At 35.5% G+C, this 19,805-nt stretch overlaps 2 long non-coding RNA genes across 3 annotated transcripts in view; one reads left to right on the top strand and one right to left on the bottom strand.

The window, feature by feature from the left end:
• The window catches only part of LOC147842819 (uncharacterized), a 69,482-nt gene that overhangs the window by 28,245 nt on the left and 21,432 nt on the right, over positions 1 to 19,805 (bottom strand). The gene's annotated exons all lie outside the window — the stretch shown is intronic.
• LOC141375911 (uncharacterized) lies at positions 477 to 5,951 on the top strand. Its single transcript, XR_015498364.1, has 3 exons — positions 477 to 3,290; positions 3,346 to 4,194; positions 4,731 to 5,951. It is a non-coding gene; the product is annotated as an uncharacterized LOC141375911 (long non-coding RNA).

Here is a 19,805-nt window from a genome sequence, read left to right as displayed (position 1 = left end):
AGAGGCTAATAATTTTGTCCCAAAAATGGTTTTTAAAAAATTAATAACTACTTTTATTCTAGCCAAAATAAAACAAATAAGAATTTCTCCAGAAGAAAAAATATTATCAGACATACTATAAAAATGTTATTGCTCTGTTAAACATCATTTGGGAAACACTTAAAAAAGAAAATAAAAATCAAAAGGGGGCTAATAATTCTGACTTCAACTGTATATATAAACTATATATAGATATTTATATAACAATACTATATTTAATGCTGCTTCTAGAGCACAACATAAACTAATAAGCTATTCATAATACATTATTTATTTATTTATATTTAGCCCAACCATTTTGAGCTAATTCACTATATATTATACAGTCAGCCACTGACATTGTCCTTATGAGGTATAAAAGGCCAATGCTGCTAATTACATTTAATGCAGAATCTAATTTAATTGAATGGAATTGAAAATCTTATCTTTTTTTTTTTGCTAGACTTCCTGCCTATTGTGCTTACTGCCTTAACTATTTTGATTAATATTTTTCTATAAGAAGCTCATTAATGATTGCTGAACCTATTGACATCCATTAGTATCACTATTTCCTATTGTGCGACAGCCTTTCAATGCATCTTCTCACAATGTATTCATATAGTGGTTTGTATTCAGATCAGCCGTTGGTTAAATCATTTCATTTTACAGGTGTATGCTCAGAGAAGAAAAACCCAAGTAATATTCCTTTTTATTATTCTCCGCACACGCATTTCCATTTGTTAAGGACCTTGGAAGGCCCGCTTATGTTAACCAAGCCAAGACACAAAACGTCAATCCTTAGGAAATATATTCATGAACTACACACGGGACCTCCCGATATCCACATTGTGAAGCAATGTCATTGCAGAGGCACAAGCAAGACAGAAGAATCATCTCTGCTTAGAAGATTGAATTGCTTGTCCTTGATGTGGATAAATATGTGAGGGGTATAAATTGTACAGATTTTCCAGAAGATTTGCCTTTCAACTTAGCAATGACACCGTTTCCCAAACCATTTTCTGACTTTTTTTGGCAAATGGGCCAATCCTGATGTAGAGTCTTTATTCAAAACACACACACATATAAATATGAGTCATTTAAGCATGATCAATGTTTGATTTATTTTATTTTTAATATTACAAGTATTAGATTTGAGTCAAAACATAATTGGCTTTGTAACTTTGTGAAACTGAACGCCTACAGCGTCTTAAAGAGATGCACAATACTTATCATTGTATATGTATTATGAGACAATATGGGATTAAATGACATTTGTATTGCTCCGATAAATAAATTCAGATTACTGATGAATAGTTTTGGTATCGGAATTGACCATGAGAAGGACTTCATTGTTAGTTATCGGTTGAAAACACCAAGATTTTTAAAATTATGATAACTTAATGTAAAGGCACAGTATGTCATTTTAACAGCTAGAAGGCACATATTTACAACAAACAAAGCCAAGTTGACACAGTTACTGAGTGTGGAATCATGAGTTGCCGTCTTAATTATCCTTCAGGACTCTGGACCACTGAAGCAATTTCTGATAAGAGACAAGCATGATGCAGTATAGAAACAGCAGAGCTTTTATTATGCCACAGTCAACTGTCTTCTGGTCATGATTACGTGGAGAAGAAGCAGTGCTGCTTTATCATACTAAATGTATTTTAGGGTTATGTTATAATGCTGTTCTGTGCAGTCTAATAAAACACAACATATTAAAGTGCCTTTGGCGTTTTCCTGTTTTCTTTAATACAAAACTGGAAATCAAGGGTGTGATGTCATTGGCATGGCAGCAGGACACCTTCCCCTAATTAAAAGTGCTAATTTCTCTGATTAGAACATTCTTTGAAACATTTGGGACAATCTAGGCTCAAAAGTCAACAAAATACATAATATCATTCTTTTTGTGAATTAGTAAGTAAGTAAAGGTTTATTTATTTAGCACCTTTCACAGACATTGGTGGCAGTTCATTCCGCTGTGGCGCCCCCGGTTTAATAAAGGGACTAAGCCAAAAAGAAAATGAATGAATGAACAGACTTTGGGCCCTATTACACATCCAGCGCAATAAGGCGTAAAACATGTATGGCCTAATTTTCACCCTAATTTTCACGTTTTGCACCACAATTGTTTAAATAGCAAATCCATTTGCACCACTTTGTGGACTCATGGGTGTGCTGGTCTAAAATGGTGGTGTGTTAAGGCGCATTGTTGGAGCGTTGCTATTTTGAGAAACTGTAATAGACTGCTCCACTGACCAACTAAAAACTGGTCTAAAGTCCAGCACAGAATGCGTTAGTTTTCCACCAATGCAGTTCAAACGCTTACCTATTGCTTAATACACACAGGATGTACAGCAATACACAAATGTTGACATATAAAAAATAAATAAAGGATTTAGATGTTACAAAAACTATTATTTACTACATAAATATAAAAACAACCACTACCTCTATGCCTTCAATATGTCGGGGGCTTATTCAGTTTATTCATGACAATTTGCATTTGTATAATATTATTATTACTAGCTATTATTATTAATTATATGCAAATTTATATTTGTTTAAAAAAAAAAAAAGTTTAGATTTGTCCACCTGACCAATTGACCACTTTTTTATTATTGTTCATTTGTTGATTTGCTGGAAATTAGAACTGAATTTAGGAATAGTTTTGAAACAAATCTTTGCACTTAACAAACTATTAAAAATGTAGACTAATCGGTGTCAGTGGAGTTTCTACCGTTTCCTTACTTACCTTCGAAAGTAAAGGAGTAAAGAGTAAAAATAACATAAAGAGAAAGTAAAAAGGAAAAAAATGGAGGATTTTTTATCCACATGCTGCAGATGGTCTGTTTACCTGTTTTCTCGCTAGTGAAGCATTCAGTTTTTCCACTTACAAAGTCCGCCATGTAAATAGCAAATGCACAATGGCGCGACTCAACTGTATCTTAAAGGAAATAGGAGATGAGACTCTAATTGGTTTAATGCATGTTATACTCAAAATACACCCAGAACTCATTAATAGTATAAGCACAACCCTGTTAGACCGTATTTGTCTGTCCTTAAAATAGCAAAAGTGGATTTAAACACGCCCTTAATGCTTATGCCCATGTGCTTTAGACTTTGCGTCTAGATTGTTAAAAACGGAGCCCATTAAGTCAGAAAGTGCTTTACAATAAAAGAAAACCAGAAAACATGTAAAAGAAAACAATCAATAAAAGAAAGCAAGTTAAAACTCCAAGAACAGAAATGCCAATGTAAACAATGAATTTGTAATCAAATGAAATTTACCGCACTATACCAGATTTTCCATTTTAATGAAAAAAGTACATATTGTGCTTTAAATGTATATAGTAATAAAGGCTGGTTTGCTAATCTACTGTAATTGTCTATTAAACCTGCCATTGTAAAATGACTGTTACAGTAGCTCTTTCTTGAATAGTTTGCTCCTCTTTTGTAAGTCATTTAAATCATTACATGCATAAATGTAAATGCAAACAATGTGAAAAAATACAATTAAAATAAAGCAATAAATAAAACTGCCACTAGCAATCGGGCTAGTTAGTTTTAGTGCCTGTGTGTTGACATATGACCCAAGAATTCCGACTGAAATTGCATGTTTTGTTTTTGGCATTCTCTCGATCTCCGCCTCACTCTTCAGTCTCATTTTGTCCTCTACAAAGTTTGCACCTGATATGATATGAGCTGGAATTAGAGAAGCTTTAGCTTGGTGGCCAAATGAGACCTCTGTAATGACTTTACCTGCTCATCCTTGTGTAAACTAAAAGAAACAGCCGAAATGATCCCTACTTATCCTGCATATCCTGTCATTAAGCCAGGCTTTGGTTCAGCTAATTAGCACATCAAGCGGTTCCAGTGAGACACCACTGTAGGGCCATAATGCACACTAGGAATGCCAATAATCTTAAAATAATGAGCTTTTTTTGTTTTGTTTTCAGTGCAGCTTAATGTAAATTCTGTTAGTATGTGTACTGGTAAGAAAACACAGGATTCGTCATTTTCTGTATGTTAAAACAATGGTCAGACAGAATCACTAAATGTGCTACAATAGAAAATGTTTTAAAATCAAAATAAACCATAACATATTGTCTTTTTTATATTGGAATGGCTTTTTAGAAGAAAATATGGTTACAATTCTAATTAGTCCTACACTGAGTAATTGTAACGGGGAGACTGACACGGAGGGATCCATTATGCAGTATTTATTAAGTCACACTTTCAAACATACAACACGCACGAATGTGCGAACGTACAACATTAACAGCAATGAGGGTTTCAGGGCTGGCAGCTGACAGACACAGAGTGATTTACCAGGCATGGGTCAGAGGCAGGCGGTGTGATTCAGAGTCCATGTAACAGGCTTGGGTCGAGGGCAGGCAGCGAGTATCAGAGTCCAAGCAACAGGCTTTAGTCGAGGGCAGGCAGAAGGCAGATCAGAGTCAAGAACCGGGCTGAAGTAGTACACAGGAGATCATGCAGGATAGCCCGCTCAGTAATGCTGGCCGGGGCTAAACAAGACTTCGCAGAGACTGAGTGTGAGAGAGCTGCTTATAAAGGGAACGTGGGTCATTAGCGGGATGAAGATCAGGTGTGCTGGATCAGAGTGGATGGATGATGTAATGCTTAGAAGTCCGGAGATGGTGGCCTCTGCTGGCCAGCGAGGGGAATGACTGGGACCGAGTCGGTGACAGGAATGCATTACACAAATTAAAATGTGTTGCAATAAATTTTAATATTATGACACCATGGTTTTGTTTTAAATTATATATTGATTTCATCCCATTCTTTATGATATATAACACCAGTACAGTTCAATTAATAAATCGAATGACAGTGAAGACATTTATAAAGCTAAAAATAAATGTATTTTAAATAACATAAAATTGTTCTGTTCATAAAAGAATCCTGAGGAGTGCAACTGTGGTTCCACAAAAGAGTGCATAAGTGAGTGCAAATGTATTTGCTATATAATCAACATGGTGAAAAACATGAAATTTATACTTGCGACAGACTGCAACTAGCAAACAAACCTTTGCATTGGGCATGGCGCCGCATTGTGCTGGGTGTATAATAGGGCCTACATTCTTTAATTATATGGCAAAGGTGACAAACAATGGAAATTGCAAGTGCAAAATCCTAGATAAAAACGGTCTGATCAGAACAAAACACAAGACTGTGACGCTGCACACGGGATCATCAATATACACACTCAGGCTGCATTGGATTGGCCACAGTATTTCCTATTGATATTACAACAATGATAATTTTTTCCCTCCATTTTTATGTTGATCTTAGTTTATTTTACTATGTATGTGAGACCACCTATACAGCTACATGTCGAAATCTCTAAACAATTTCTGAGCCTCAACCCAGACCTCACTAATATTCAGCCTCTGCTTACGGCCATTACCAGACCAACAGTGTTGTAATGGAGATTTCAAGTGGATTTAAAAAGCATAAGCTTAACCTCAATACCAAAAGCACCGGCCTCACATTAGCATGGATTGACACTAATCTAAGCACTGTGGATTTACGCCATGGGGACAGTAATAGGAGTGATTTCCTCCCAAATATCTTTAAATATATATGCTCATGTTTTCACTCACAGCTTGTCAGACAAATGCTTAGGGTCTCAGCAGATTGATGTTCTGGGGTTGAAGGACCATCCTACGACAAGAATAAGTTTGGGCTTGTGTTTGAAAATCACAAATTAGCACGCCGTTGCCTGTAAAGCTCCCCGCTGCCTTGCTAATCCAGCGTTTAAAATTCACAGCCATTCATGGAGATCCCAGCAGAAAAAGAGAGCAGAGTGGAGGTGTGAGACGCAGCCAGACCCAGCAGAACAAATGAAGCTGGAGCACAGCGAAAAAACCAACAAAGACTTTGGGGAATTCGCTGCGTGTGAGCACAGCAGAAAAAAAAAATAAAATAAATAAAAACATCTCATCAGACTCTGCTGCTACAGCCGGCCTTATTATGCGCTCGATGCAAGCCAGTTAATTCTGAATTTATGCTGTTTTTCAATATCTACTACCATTGGGGACACTTAACATTTAAAAATTGATCAAGGGACTCAAAGCTGACTGACTGCACATGGAGTGAAAAATATGACTTTTACTAAGCATCTATCAGAAAGTTTGGATGCTTATATTACACTGCAAGAAAAGAGAGATATGAATTCAAAAATAGCTTTCTGCAGAAACAGAAGACATTATGAAGAATGCTTCCAATTCTGTTTTCACTTTAATTTACACACCACATTTAAAAACAACTATCATTGACCAAAGGGCTTCACAAAGTCAGAAAAAAAGTGTATCGTATTTAAAAACTCAACTTTAAGTTAATGGTTTATGTTCATACACTTAAAAATATTTATTATTTTGCTCATTCAAACTACTTATTTAAAATGAGCTGAAACAACACAATATTTTGAGATTTCATTGGGACAACTTAATTTTTTATTTTCGTTTTCAATCCACATCAATTTGTTTAAAGTGTTAAGTTAACCTAATCAATTTGTTTTGGGACAACATGAATGAATTGTGTGGAACCCTGCATTTTTTTACAGTGCATAATCAAAGTCAGATATGACTTTCACACATTATAATAGTATTTCATTAGTTTATGTTAGTTCATGTATTTATTAACATGAACTAATAATAAACAATACTTGTTCAGTGTTTATAGTTCAGCATTTACTAATGCATTATTAAAATCTAATTTATAAAAGAGCCCCTATTATGGGTTTTTGACAATGACCATCCATGCAGTGTGTAACACAGCTCTATTTGAATAAAACCATCCAGCTGAGGTTTCAATCTGATATTGCACTGTATTTAAAACTATTGATTCTTTAACAAAATAGTCAACTCAGAGTCGAATAAATGAATTGTCTTGGGTAGGGATGCATCGATTATAGATTTGGGTTATTTACGATTATATTTCTACGATTATAGTCTGGGAAATAATCACGGCTTCATGATTATCACAATTATTATGCAATCTTTAACTTCAAACACCACTAGTTTAGAAAATAAGATGAAAATTTGAAATTATTGCTGCTTAATAACTAACTATTACAGCCCAAAATAATATGAAAAACAAACAATAGTAAATTTCTCTCTTTGTGCTTAAAAATAAGTGATTTTTTTTACATTTAAACATAAATAATTTTGCACTGTAAATAAATGACAGATCATTAAATAAATAAATAAAAATAAGAACAAATAAAAAAAAAACTGTATTTGTCTAATACAACTTCAAAAATGTAGGAGCAACAGAAAAAAATTTAGGAGCACCCACCAAAAATGAACGAGCACTACTGCAACTTATTTTAGTGAATTTATTGTATTTGAAAACAACACCAATTAGCACTAACAAAAACCAGAAACAACTATTAAACTAATACTGTGATGACATTGATATTTGCAATAATTCCAAAACGAATGTCCAATAATTATGAAATATTAATGATGACGAAAATGACAATAATACTAACTATGAATTACATTTTTCACTATCGTGCTGCCTTGATTGTGCTTGAATAAGAGTTATCTGCTATAAACAGTCCTACTGTTACTTTATGAAAAATCAATCTATGGTTTGCATCCAACAAACATGAAGCATTGCAGTAAGAAATGTTTATTTTGCACTATATTGTTTCATTTGCATGTCAATTTAATAAACAGAAAGAATGGACAAAAGAAAGCAAGAAAAGTCTCACTACTGCACCTCTTAAAAAATTTTGGATTCAGTTTGGTCATTTTATATGCTCGTTATGCGCTGATTTTCATTTCTCTGTGTTTGTGGAAAAAAGCAGGCAAGTCAGCTGACCCATATAAGCGGGGGCAGAGCAGGATTCTCGCAATGACTACTAGCACAATACTGTTGTGATGAGCAGCAGTTTCGGTTTAAACTTAGTAAAGGTTAGCTTCTTTGGCGATGATGTATACAGTGTTAGATTTTACATTTAGTAGACATTTGCGTTGAACGCGCAGTGAATGCCACGCATCGAGATTCAGGCCATTCAAGCCAGTCTTTCAGCACTCTCCGAAATCACTCGGTTGATCTTGGCTGGTGGATCAACATTCACATTCTTAGTCTCAGCGACAAACTAGCGCACAGTTTGCATAACTGTTTAGTTGCTGCAGTTTTGTTCTGTGCAAATACGCGATGTTGAGAAGCCTTTACGATTAATTAACCGTAACTAATTAAAGCGCGTTTAATAGTGAAACCGGTTAATCGTTGCATCCATAGTCTTGGGTCTTCATCATAGTTTGGATCTTTCGCCTGAATGCATCAACGTCGACACGGAACATCACCAAATATGTAGTACCAGATCCAATAAAACGTGAACACGCCTTTCCCTTCAGATAATAGCGGAGCGTGGGGGTTCAGCGACCGCAAAAAATGTCAAACGTTCACAACTGACCAACTCATTCATGTGGTAATACAACAATAGTAATGTAATCAAATTACTGGTGAAGTTCAGATTCAATCACATGATTGGAAATCGGACCCGATTATGCGGTTTCAGACTCGATCAGAATCAGACGTATCGGACTGGAGTATATACATGTATATATATTTTTTTCAACCCAAGCTCATTCTAAAAACGTAGTCCCGTGGACGTTTCTGGAGACTGCAACATACGTCCCGGGAGGTACGTATGGCTGCATTTCATTTTTTTAAGCGAATGCTACGGGGCGGTGTGACGCCGTTCCCTTTTGCGCTTGCCGGCTGACTGATTACCTCCGTGTGGAGGGCTTTCACGCCGCAATCAGTTTGTCCGGTCAGCTCATCGTGTGCATCGGTGGACTTCAGATGCAGAGAGGAGGAGTTGACAAAGGCATCAGAGTTCGAGTCCGGGGAAGAGCGGTTCCAGAAATCAGGTAAGACAAAAACAGAATCAAAAAAATAAAGTGAACGAGTACATAACAGGGTAAGAATGTGGTGAAATCCGAAAATGTGGTAAAAAAAACAAAAAAAACAGACGAGGGCTTTTCTTTTTCTAGACGGCTTTTCTAAATTGTTGCTCGGGTTTAGGGAAGTGAGCGGGCGGCCGGGTCAATCGGTAAAACCGGTTGGGTTCAGGGAAGGAGGAGGGTGGGTCAGCCGATTGGCCGGTCGAGCAGTCAATCATTTGGTCAGTCAGACAGCGGCCTCTGGTGGGTAGACGCGAGAACAGCGCTGGCGCGAATGTCACTCACGAGAGACATTCGAGATACAAAAGAGTGCACACAGCGGCCTCTCGCGAATTCGCGAAAACAAAAACTGGACAAATATATACCTCCCAAGACGTATTTTGCGGTCTCCAGAAACGTCCGCTGGACGCCGTTTACAGAATGAGCCTGGGTTGATTTTTTTCCTCAGAATTTTTTAACAAATCTATAGTAATGTGGTGGCACTGAGTTACTGACACAGAAACAGCAACGTGTGTGGCATGACATCACTTTGTTCCAGAAATGCTGATGGTTAAATGCCGGCAAAGTAGAACACGGAGGCAGCTTGAATCGGAAAGTGCGAGTATGTCCGCAGTCTGGAGGTATTATAAAGTTGATGACGACAACATTGCCATAGCAAACTGCAAGATATTTAAACTTGGGATTGCCTGTCGGGTATTTTAATTTGAGGTGCTATTTGTTTTTATGTTAGAAGTTTTTATATGTATTTTTGCAAGTACAAAAGTTAAAAATTTGTTTTTAGTACTTGATTGTTCAAGCTATCTAACAGAAGTGCTCTGTTTGTTAACAAAGTTGTTGAATGTTAAAATAAAGTGAATTTAATAAGAAATAAGGGACATCCTGGATCTGTTTCTTCACTCTTCTTTATTCTTTTTTTATGTATTATAGAAGTATCGGATCGGGTTTCGTTATCGGTAGATACTAAAAATCAAATGACTTGTACTCAAGGGCAAAAAAAGCTGATATGGACACACAAATTAATCAAATACTGTATTTTATTTATTTATTTATTTATTTATTTTACATATAAGGCATATTAATTTATATCACAGATGACTGTGGTAAAATCCAAGGTCTTCACACCCACAGACTCGTTCCGAGTGGAGAACGAACCAGCAATTCCTGCATAGAATGCATGAAGGAGAGAGGCTTTTGGGCTGCACTCACCAGTTGTCCTCCATTTCACACTATTCTACAATATGCAGTGGTCTTCTATAAAAACAGTTGTAAATAATACAACAATACACTTTAGTATGGTTCAAAAGCTTTTTACTATAAATTGCTTTTGTGTTTTAGCTGAATTACTTGTGCGTGGGACCGTTGCAGTGCTTTGAAACAGTACAAATGTATGTAATTAATGCCTAATCTTGTGCTATACACTTTACTAACACATGAGGGTGTTTAAACCTTTGAATCAAAAATCAAAGTAGTCACATAGGTATAGGCGAAAATTAAGCTTTGCACGTCACTGATCACATGATTATGGCAAAACCAATCAATCTTTGAAGCCTAGTGAATGTTCCACAAATTATGTTGCACTACTAGTTTTCATCCACGTTAAATACCTTCTTTTGCACAATGTTGTTATGTCGTATGTACACGTACTTCAATCTTAGGTTATGTGGATAGTAAGAATATGCATAGTTAGTAGTTAGTATATTTAAATTACCACTCCAGTATGTTATTTATGTTTACTGTAGGTTTAAAACAGCTCTTACTTCCAGTGTTGTGTTCTTATTTATAATTATGTTTATTTATGTGGCATGGTGGTTCTGTGAAACATGGCATTTCATTGCACTGTATGTCCAAACGTCACGGAATGACAAAAAAGTTAAACTTGACTAGTACAGTATTCAGCACCTCAGTGTAAAGATGTATGAAAGCAGAATCAACAAGACTTTCTTCAGCGACAGCAGCTGTCATTCTCAGCCTTTTTTCTCCAGTTATATCTTCAGTTTGAGAGCATCATGCTGTCATCAGTCAAATGCCTACAGCAGTTAAACTGATGGTTCCAAACACACACACGCATACTGTTCAGACAGAAGGGCTGAATTTGCATTAGGGACAGACTGAAACTAGAAAAAAAGGAAGCTTGTTCGCCTTCAGGCTGGTTAAACAAGGCGATGAAAGACCTATTAGTGTTTGTCATTTTCTGGTTTAAATTGGATGCAGGAAATCGATATGTGCCGCATGGGATGTATTAACTTTAAACAGACACAATTGGTAATGTTACTATCAGACAATTTTCAAGACATTATCTAGTCCATAATAACAGTCAGGCGCTGCTGAACCCGCACTCAGCCAAGTTCCTGATTTTAAAATGAAAAGCAGCTCAGATCTGTTTAATTTTTTTTTTTATACTGCATGCCTGAAAATTGTAAAATAGGGAGAGGCAGCCAAAGCAAACCGACTGACGCTCTTGCAAAGAATGACTAAGCCAGCATTTTGCATTGCAGAAATGAACATTACTGTTGTGATCTTCCAAAGCAGATCCACTGCAAGACTATCTCATTGTAGTATAGTTCTGGTCTGTGTTTTAAGAACCCTCAAGAAACTACAGCAGTGCTACTCAAAAAAAAAAAAAAAAAAAAAAAATCCCTAGATTTTTGAAAAGAAAATATATAATAAAAATCCCTCAAAGGCTGCACTGTTATGGAAAATAAATGCTTTGGAAATACTTATTGTCAATTTATTGGTCTATAAAATGCATTTATACTTTTTATGTTAAAAATATTTATTTATTTATTTATTTATTTATTTATTTATTTATTTATTTATTTATTTTGCAACGTTTATTTCAAAACATATATTTATTAAAAAAAACATTTGAGCAATACATGTAAGTGCATTATTATTATTATTATTATTATTATTATTATTATTATTATTATTATTATTACTATTATTATTATTATTATTATTATTATTATTATTATTACTGTTGTTGTTAACAACAATAATAATAATAATAATTAAAATACACTTATATAACTGTCAAAATATGATTTTGACCACATTTTGGTCCAAATATTTGAGAACCACTAAACTGGATCATAAGTGAAATTAAAAAGCATAATATTCACATTGATAATATGTTTATGATGATATAAAAATAAATAAATAAGTAAATAATAATAATTATTATTATTAGTAGTAGTAGTAGTAGTATTACTTAATATGGTTAATAGTAGTAGTAGTAGTAGTATTAATTAATATTATTATTATTAGTAGTATTGTCATTACAATGAAAAATGCTCGGGTTACTAAGATAACCCTCGTTCTAACCCTCGTCCCCAGAGAAGGGAACTTCAATGCTATGTGGAAAACTTCCACTATGGGAATTTTGTCAGAATCCAATCATCTGAAAGACTATGAAAATGGGCCAATGAAATCACAATGAGTTGGCGGCGTCAGCATGCTCAGCTGGCATCATTGACAATTAGACTTGCTATAAAGACACAGCTCGTGTCACGCTAGACATCCTCTTCTAGCTGAAGAGACTTTCACGCTCAACAGCTAAGAGACAATCGTTGTGGCGAAGGAACATAGCATTGAGATGCTTGGGGCCTCGGAGGAACTCTGCAGAGCCCTGGCTCTGATAAGCGAAGGAGATGTCATCCACTGTTCAGTGGGCCAATCTCTGTTTAGATACGGCACTTCCCTTTTGCTCTGAGTACAGTTCGCATAAATACGTAAAGTGCGAACAGGACACAGCAATAAAGGGGCTGTGGAAATATCCTCAGAAACTGCTTTTTTTGCAAAAATAACTTTTTTTGACTTTGCTGTGCAGAGCTCATTGGCATTTCATTGGCCCGTACTCTTTCAGATTGGATTCTGATGAAATCCCCATAGTGGAAGTTTTCCACATAGCATTGAAGATCCCCTCCCGAAGAGGAAAAATTATGTCATAACAAAATAATAATAGTGGTACTGTTGTTGTTGGTCTTTGTTAAAAATATTACACTTGTAAATTGTGCTTTATTGTTTTATTATTTTAATTAAATCCTTAATAATTCCTTACATTTATATATCACTTTACTATACACTCAAAGCCCTTTACACATTGGTGGGAGTCTCCTCATCCACCACTAGTGTGCAGCATCCATCTGGATGACAAAACGGCAGCCATATTGTGCCAGACCACACACCACACACCAGCTGATTGGCAGAGAAGAGACAGAGTGATGAAGCTTATTGTGATAAATGACAACATTTTAATCTGACTGCATTTTTTCTTTTCATATATTAACATCTGTATTACTCACACTGTGTAACAGCACTTAGAATATTATTATGATTAAAAATTATAAAACCAAATTAGTTATTAAATGTTCTTTTTAAATGAAACATCCATTTCTTTACTGCGCGCTCTAAATTGGGAAGCATTACGGGATTATGGCATAATCTCACCCCTGGCTGGACTCGGAGTTCTTCCTGCTGGCAATAGTAACATTCCAAGATGACTAAATCTCCCTTTATATCAGTAAACAGAGACCAGGGTTCTGATAACTTCAACTTTACACAAACATAAAGTAATGAGTGCTACACTGGTAGACCAGAAATAACTGCTTTTTATTTCACCATCTATTACTCAGATATATATCTAGGATCACTCATTTTAAATGCACTTGACGCACAGGATGTAACAAGACATAGGCATGTGCAGAGCTGAACACTGAGTAGATGCTATTGCAGATTAGTAAAGGTGCTATGCTAGTCAAAAAGAACAAATCAATCACATGATTTATGACGCCTCCAAAGGCAGCACTCAGACAGACTCTGGAGAGAAGGTTAGACTGCAGACTCCGCTTATTGGCCGTCCAGGGCCTGAGCCTAATCTGATGCTATCTGCCAAAACTTTGCTTAAAGGCGTACAATATAAGAGCATCAGCATCTGTCAGATCAATTTACTGGTTCAATGAGTAGGTTACTACAAACACTTACAGGCAGAAAATACGGCAGTGCTGGGCCAATGCAGCCGCCGAGCATAAATAATACAAGGGGAGAGAGTAGACAACGCTATTGACAAGATTTAAATCAAACCGCTGAAGCCAAAATAATAAGCTGTTTTTATCTCCAACTGACACTGTCTGTTGTACGCTCACACACACACACAACACAACACACTGTCAATTTCACTCTGCTTTAGGTCAACCTGCATTAATGTTTTATGAATTTGGGGATTTTTCAGAAATAGCACAGACCGTCTTTTTGATGTATATCTGGATAAAGCACTTTTTTTTTTTTTTGCTTATCTGCAGTACATATATGTGACTTACGCTGGCAGATATTATATAAACAGTTGGAAGGTTTCTTTAAGTGCTTTAAAAAGGCATTGTTAAAGTCCAACATTCCACAGTTGAGTAGTTTACTAGGGTTGGGTGATATGACAAAAATGCAATTATGATGATGATTGTCCATATTGAACAATAACGATATACAGTATATTTCAGTGTAAGTTGTTAATGCTTCCGGATTCAAAACAGTACCCCAACAATGACTGAAACCACAAAAAATACGAGAGGGGTCTGGATGCAGACCTGGTGCAGTGCAATCTGGGCTGCATCCAATGATTTTTGATGGGCTCACCTAATCCCACCCCTAACCCTACCCCTCACAGTGATGTCAATTGCTCCATTTGAGTGCATTGTGTCTGACATTGCACCGCTGAGTGATGCAATCTTAGCTTGCATCATAAAGGCTGCATCCAGATCCTATTGAAAAACAGGGTCCATTAAATGGCATAAGATTTTTGGCTGATACATTGGCTAAACAAATTCGGTACATCTCTAATATCAACACACTTTTAGAATCCCATAGTTGCACATTTCCGCTGTGTGATTGGCTCTTAGAGTAAAAAAGGTCCAGAGCTTTTCATTGTTATGGATATAAACTTTAGTGTGATCCGATATGTTATAATTTATCAGCCCAGCCCTATAGTTTCAAGCCAAATAATAAATAAAGCATAAAGCATATATACTATAATACATTCAAACCTACATTTGATATGGGTTTGGCCATATTTTTTGCAAATGTGAAATTGTCCAACATTGTTTAGTGTGTAAATATGTTGTACATCAGTGGTGGACAGTAACAATTAGCATTTTTACTTCATTACTGTACTAAACCCTTTCATTCAATCACCATTGTGATCGGTCTAGGCTGGTCCCTGAAGTGTACAGTTACACCGGTGTGATTAGTACATTTAGACAACCCAAGCTCATTCTGGAAACATAGCCCCACGGACGTTTCTGAAGACCGCGATTACGTGGCCAGAGGTACGTATGGCCATGTTTTGTTTTTTGTTTTTTTATCGAGCGAACGCTGTAGGGCGGTTTGACGCCATTCCGCTCCTCCTCTTCGCACTCGCCGGCTGAAGGCTCGCCTCCATGTGGAGGGCTTTTCCCGCCTCAACCAGTTTGTCTGCTTAGCTTGCAGTGTTACGTCGGCGGAGCGGAGGCCCGGAGGGAGGATTAGCCGGCCATGGACGAGGGCTTTTGCTTTTTTTTTTTGGACGGCTTGTACAAATCTTCGCTTGGGTTTAGGGAAGGAGGAGGACGACGAGGTCGATCGTTCAGCCAGTCAGTCGGACGGACGACCGCTACAGAGAGAGGCGTCTGAGACGTGAAAAAGCGTGCACAGCGGCCTCTCGCGGATTCGCAAAAACAAAAACTGCTCGAATACGTACCTCCCGGGACATATTTCACGGTCTCCAGAAACGTCCGCGGGGCTACGTTTCCACAATGAGCCCGGGTTGCATTTAGAATGCAAGTCATCCACTGTTAAATTGAATCTTATTTTCCCCAATGTATGTTAATGAGGCATGGAAAGAGATTTGTGGTGCTTGTGATAAATCAAAATGTATCAGTGGTTACAAAATAATACTTTTTAGGTTTCCAATAGACATAAAGTGATTTTTTTTTATAAAATGTTGAATCATTGGTGTCTGTGATGCAGCAAGTTTAGAGATTGTTGTGTACACCGTGATTTTGATGTTGTGTGGATCTTTGGCTGTGAAATGTCAATATTTGACGTGAATATGACATTAGTTTAAGATGTTACCTCAAAGTTGGATTTTGGTCACTTTCTAACAAAACCAAAAATCAACCAAATATTAACATCATTTGATGTCATTATTGGACATCAAAATAATGTACTTAGACGCTGGCTAGACATTGAATTTTGGTCACCTGACATCTTAACCTAAATCTGAGCTAATTTGAATGTCTTATGATGTTGTGTGCCTGCTGGACAATACTTAAATGCACTACAGAACGTTAAGTTTATGTTTACATACACACATGCACAAATTACAAGTAAATGCATCAGCTTTTTGCAGCATTTTAGACAATTGAATGGTATTTTTACTTGCGAATGACTATTCAGTACTCTTTCAACCACTGGATATGATTAAAAATAGTCGTCAACGAATTCTCAATTAAAATGTGTAGCGGCTCGGACCCGAAAACATTATTCCATACTTCATGACTTAGCAAGCAGATTCACGTAAGATACACACAGCTTAGCTTACTAAAACGTTTACTATATTTTTCAACTAGTTAAACATCTATTGTTATGTACTTTGGGAGAACATTGTGAATTAAAATGTTGTAAATCCAGCAGCTCTGATCTCTGTTGCAGCATAGAATACGGCAGTGCCCATTACCAGTCATGGATCAAATATTGATCTATGTGTGTGTGTGTGTGTGTGTGTGTATACATACACACACACATTATATACATTATATATAGTAAAGTAAAAATGATTAGCCCTTCTGTGATTTTTTTATTTTATTTTATTTATTTTTTTATTTAAATATTTAACAAATTAGCGCATTTTCACAGTATTTCCTATAATACTTTTTTCTTCTTCTGGGGAAAGTCTTATTTATTTTAGTTTGGTTGGAATAAAAGCAGTTTTTAACATTATAAAAACTATTTTAAGGTCAATATTATTATATTGACAAACCACTGTTTTCCAATAACTTAGTTAATTATTCTAACTTTACCTATACATAATCTAGTTGAGTTTTTAAATTGCACTTTAAACTGAATCCTAGTATATCTTGCAAAATAAGTCAAACTAAATTATTATTAAATGTACAGTCACCATGTCAAGTTAGTTATTAGAAATTTGTTATTAAAACTATTATGTTTAAAATGTGTTGGGAAGAATCCATCTCTCTCTTTTAAAAACTCTTTGGAAATAGTTTTAAAATAACTAAAATTACATAGGTGTACTAATAATTGTAACTTTAGCTGTATATTTTTTGAAACATTTTTGAGAGTTAGTAATATTTGATTTACTTTTATTGTTGGCCTCTTATGCCTTATGCCATTAGAAAGGATAGCACAGGTCAGAGTCAGAGAGGAGGAAGAGGATCAGCAAAGGACCTTGAGCTGGGACTGAAACTCGGGTCATTGGAGACGCAGCTGAATCATATGTCAGAAGGCCACACACAAGGCTACCACTCTGACAGTAATTAATAGTTCTATTCAGCAAGGATGTGATAAATTAATCAAAAGCGACAGTATAGACTTTTACATAGTTTTTTTCTTTATCTATTTCAAATAAATGTGTTTCATTTACTTCTTATTCATCAAGGAATCATGAAAAAACGAATGACAATTTCCATAAATGTCTAAAAATTTCTCTTTACCAGCAAATCTACATATTAGAACAATGGCAGTTTAGGTCACAATTAGTGCTATTAACTACTGGCTTATTATAGGTCTATTACTAAGATATTAACTGTTTATTAGTAGTTATAAAGTACGATCTTATTCTCCAATCTGCTTATCCCTAATCCTACCCAAAACCTACACCCAAATTCTATTTCACTAACTATTATTAAACAGCGAATTAGTAGTTTATTAAGCTAGTATAGTGTTAGTTAATGGTTTGTTAATTGTGAACCGTGTATTGTGACCTAAACTAAAGTGTTACCGAACAATATTACCATTTTATGTTTCCATTAGCTTTGCTTCCAGCCACATTTTACAAAGGCATTTTAGAATATCACAGTTAAATAATACATATATGTGGTAACTTTATAATAACAGCACACTATGAATCATTTAATAAGTATTAGCAAATAGGTAATTCATCATTTGTAAAGCAATAACTCTTCATTAATGGACAAAACTGTTGTTTAAAAATACAGCTACAAATGTTGTATTCTTGACTTACAAGCACATATATGATGAGCTTAATAATTATATTTTCATACTTTAATAATTAATTTTTCACTACTAAATTAACTATTGCATTATTTTACAAAGCAGTTATTAAAGAATAGTTTGTGCTTTTAAAATATGATTTACTTATTCTGAATGATCTTAAATAAAACGAACTACTCTTAAATAACTGCTTTGTAAGTATTGCAATATTTATTTTACTAATAAAAATTTAGTTTTTTAATTTAATTAAAATAAGTCATTATTAAAGTATGAAAATAAAATTACTGTTAATTATGCATGTGCTTGTAAGTCTTGCAGGAATGCAGCATTTCTACTCTCTCAGAAATAAAGGTACAGGAGCTGTCACTGGTGCAGTACCTTTTCAAAAGGTACATATTTGTACCTGAAGGGTTCATAATGGCACCTTAAAGGTACTTTTTAGGTACGTTTGGGCACTGTTATGCACCATTGAGGTACCAATGTGGACTCTTTGGGGACAAATATGTATTGTTTGAAAAGGTACTGCGCAAGTGACAGCTCCTGTACCTTTATTTCTGAGAGTGTAGCTGTAGTTATAATGTATGTAATGTAGAGTTAATGCTTTACAAATGATGGTGATGGTGTGCAGTAATTAAAGTGTTGCCATTTTCACCAATATACATATTCTAAAATTTATTCATTGCCACCCTGGAGTGACATAATGGGCTCTATCATACACCCGGGGCAGTGTGGCGCAAGGCGCGGCGCAATAGTCTTTTGGTAGTTTCAGCTAGGCGCAAGAGTCGTTTTGAGGCGTTGCGCTACGCTGTTTAAATAGCAAATGCATTAGCGCTCTTTTGTGCGCCCATAGGCGTTCTGGTCTAAAAAGGAAGGCGTTCTGAGGCGGACCACTGGCGCGTTGCTATTTTGAGAAACTATAATCAATTTTTCATTAGACCAAAATTAATCCGGTCTAAACTGAGTTGCACCTCGCTTACGCACTGCTTAATACGCACAAGAGAGCAATAGGCAAATATCTTTACATATGAAAAAATTTTAATATTAAGGATACATATAGGATATAATAAGAATATATATAGGATATAAATATAAAGGATTAAAAATATTACAAAACATATTATTTTCTAGCCTACATGAATATGAAAAATCACTGCTTTTATGTCTTCTTCATCTCGGGAGGCTTTTTCAGTTCATTCATAACAATTTGCTTTTGTATAATGTTATTATTATTAGCATTATTATTTATTATATCCATATTTATATTTGTTTTATTAAAAACAAGCTTAGATTTGCCCACCTGTCAGGTTTTAGACCATATGGGGCACAGCATATGTTTTAGGATATAACTCAGGTTTTTGAGCACATTTTGTTATTATTGTTCATTTATTCGTTTGCTGGAAATTATAACTGAATTTAGAAATAGTTTTGAAACGAATATTTGCGCTTAACAAACAAAATTATTTATTTATAGACTAATTGATGTCTTTGCGTAAAGGTTTCCCTATCCAAGAGCGAAAGTGAAAGTAGTTCCATTATCTCTCATTCTCACGCAGTAGATGCTCTGTTTAACAGTTTTCTGTTAAAAAACTGTTAACTGTTTGCTAGTGAAATGCTCATTTTTTC

The sequence above is a fragment of the Danio rerio genome, chromosome 8 (assembly GCF_052040795.2).
Source record: "Danio rerio strain M-AB ecotype USA chromosome 8, GRCz13ab, whole genome shotgun sequence".
NCBI classification, from domain to species: domain Eukaryota; kingdom Metazoa; phylum Chordata; class Actinopteri; order Cypriniformes; family Danionidae; genus Danio; species Danio rerio.
This window is presented reverse-complemented; position numbering and strand designations above follow the sequence as displayed.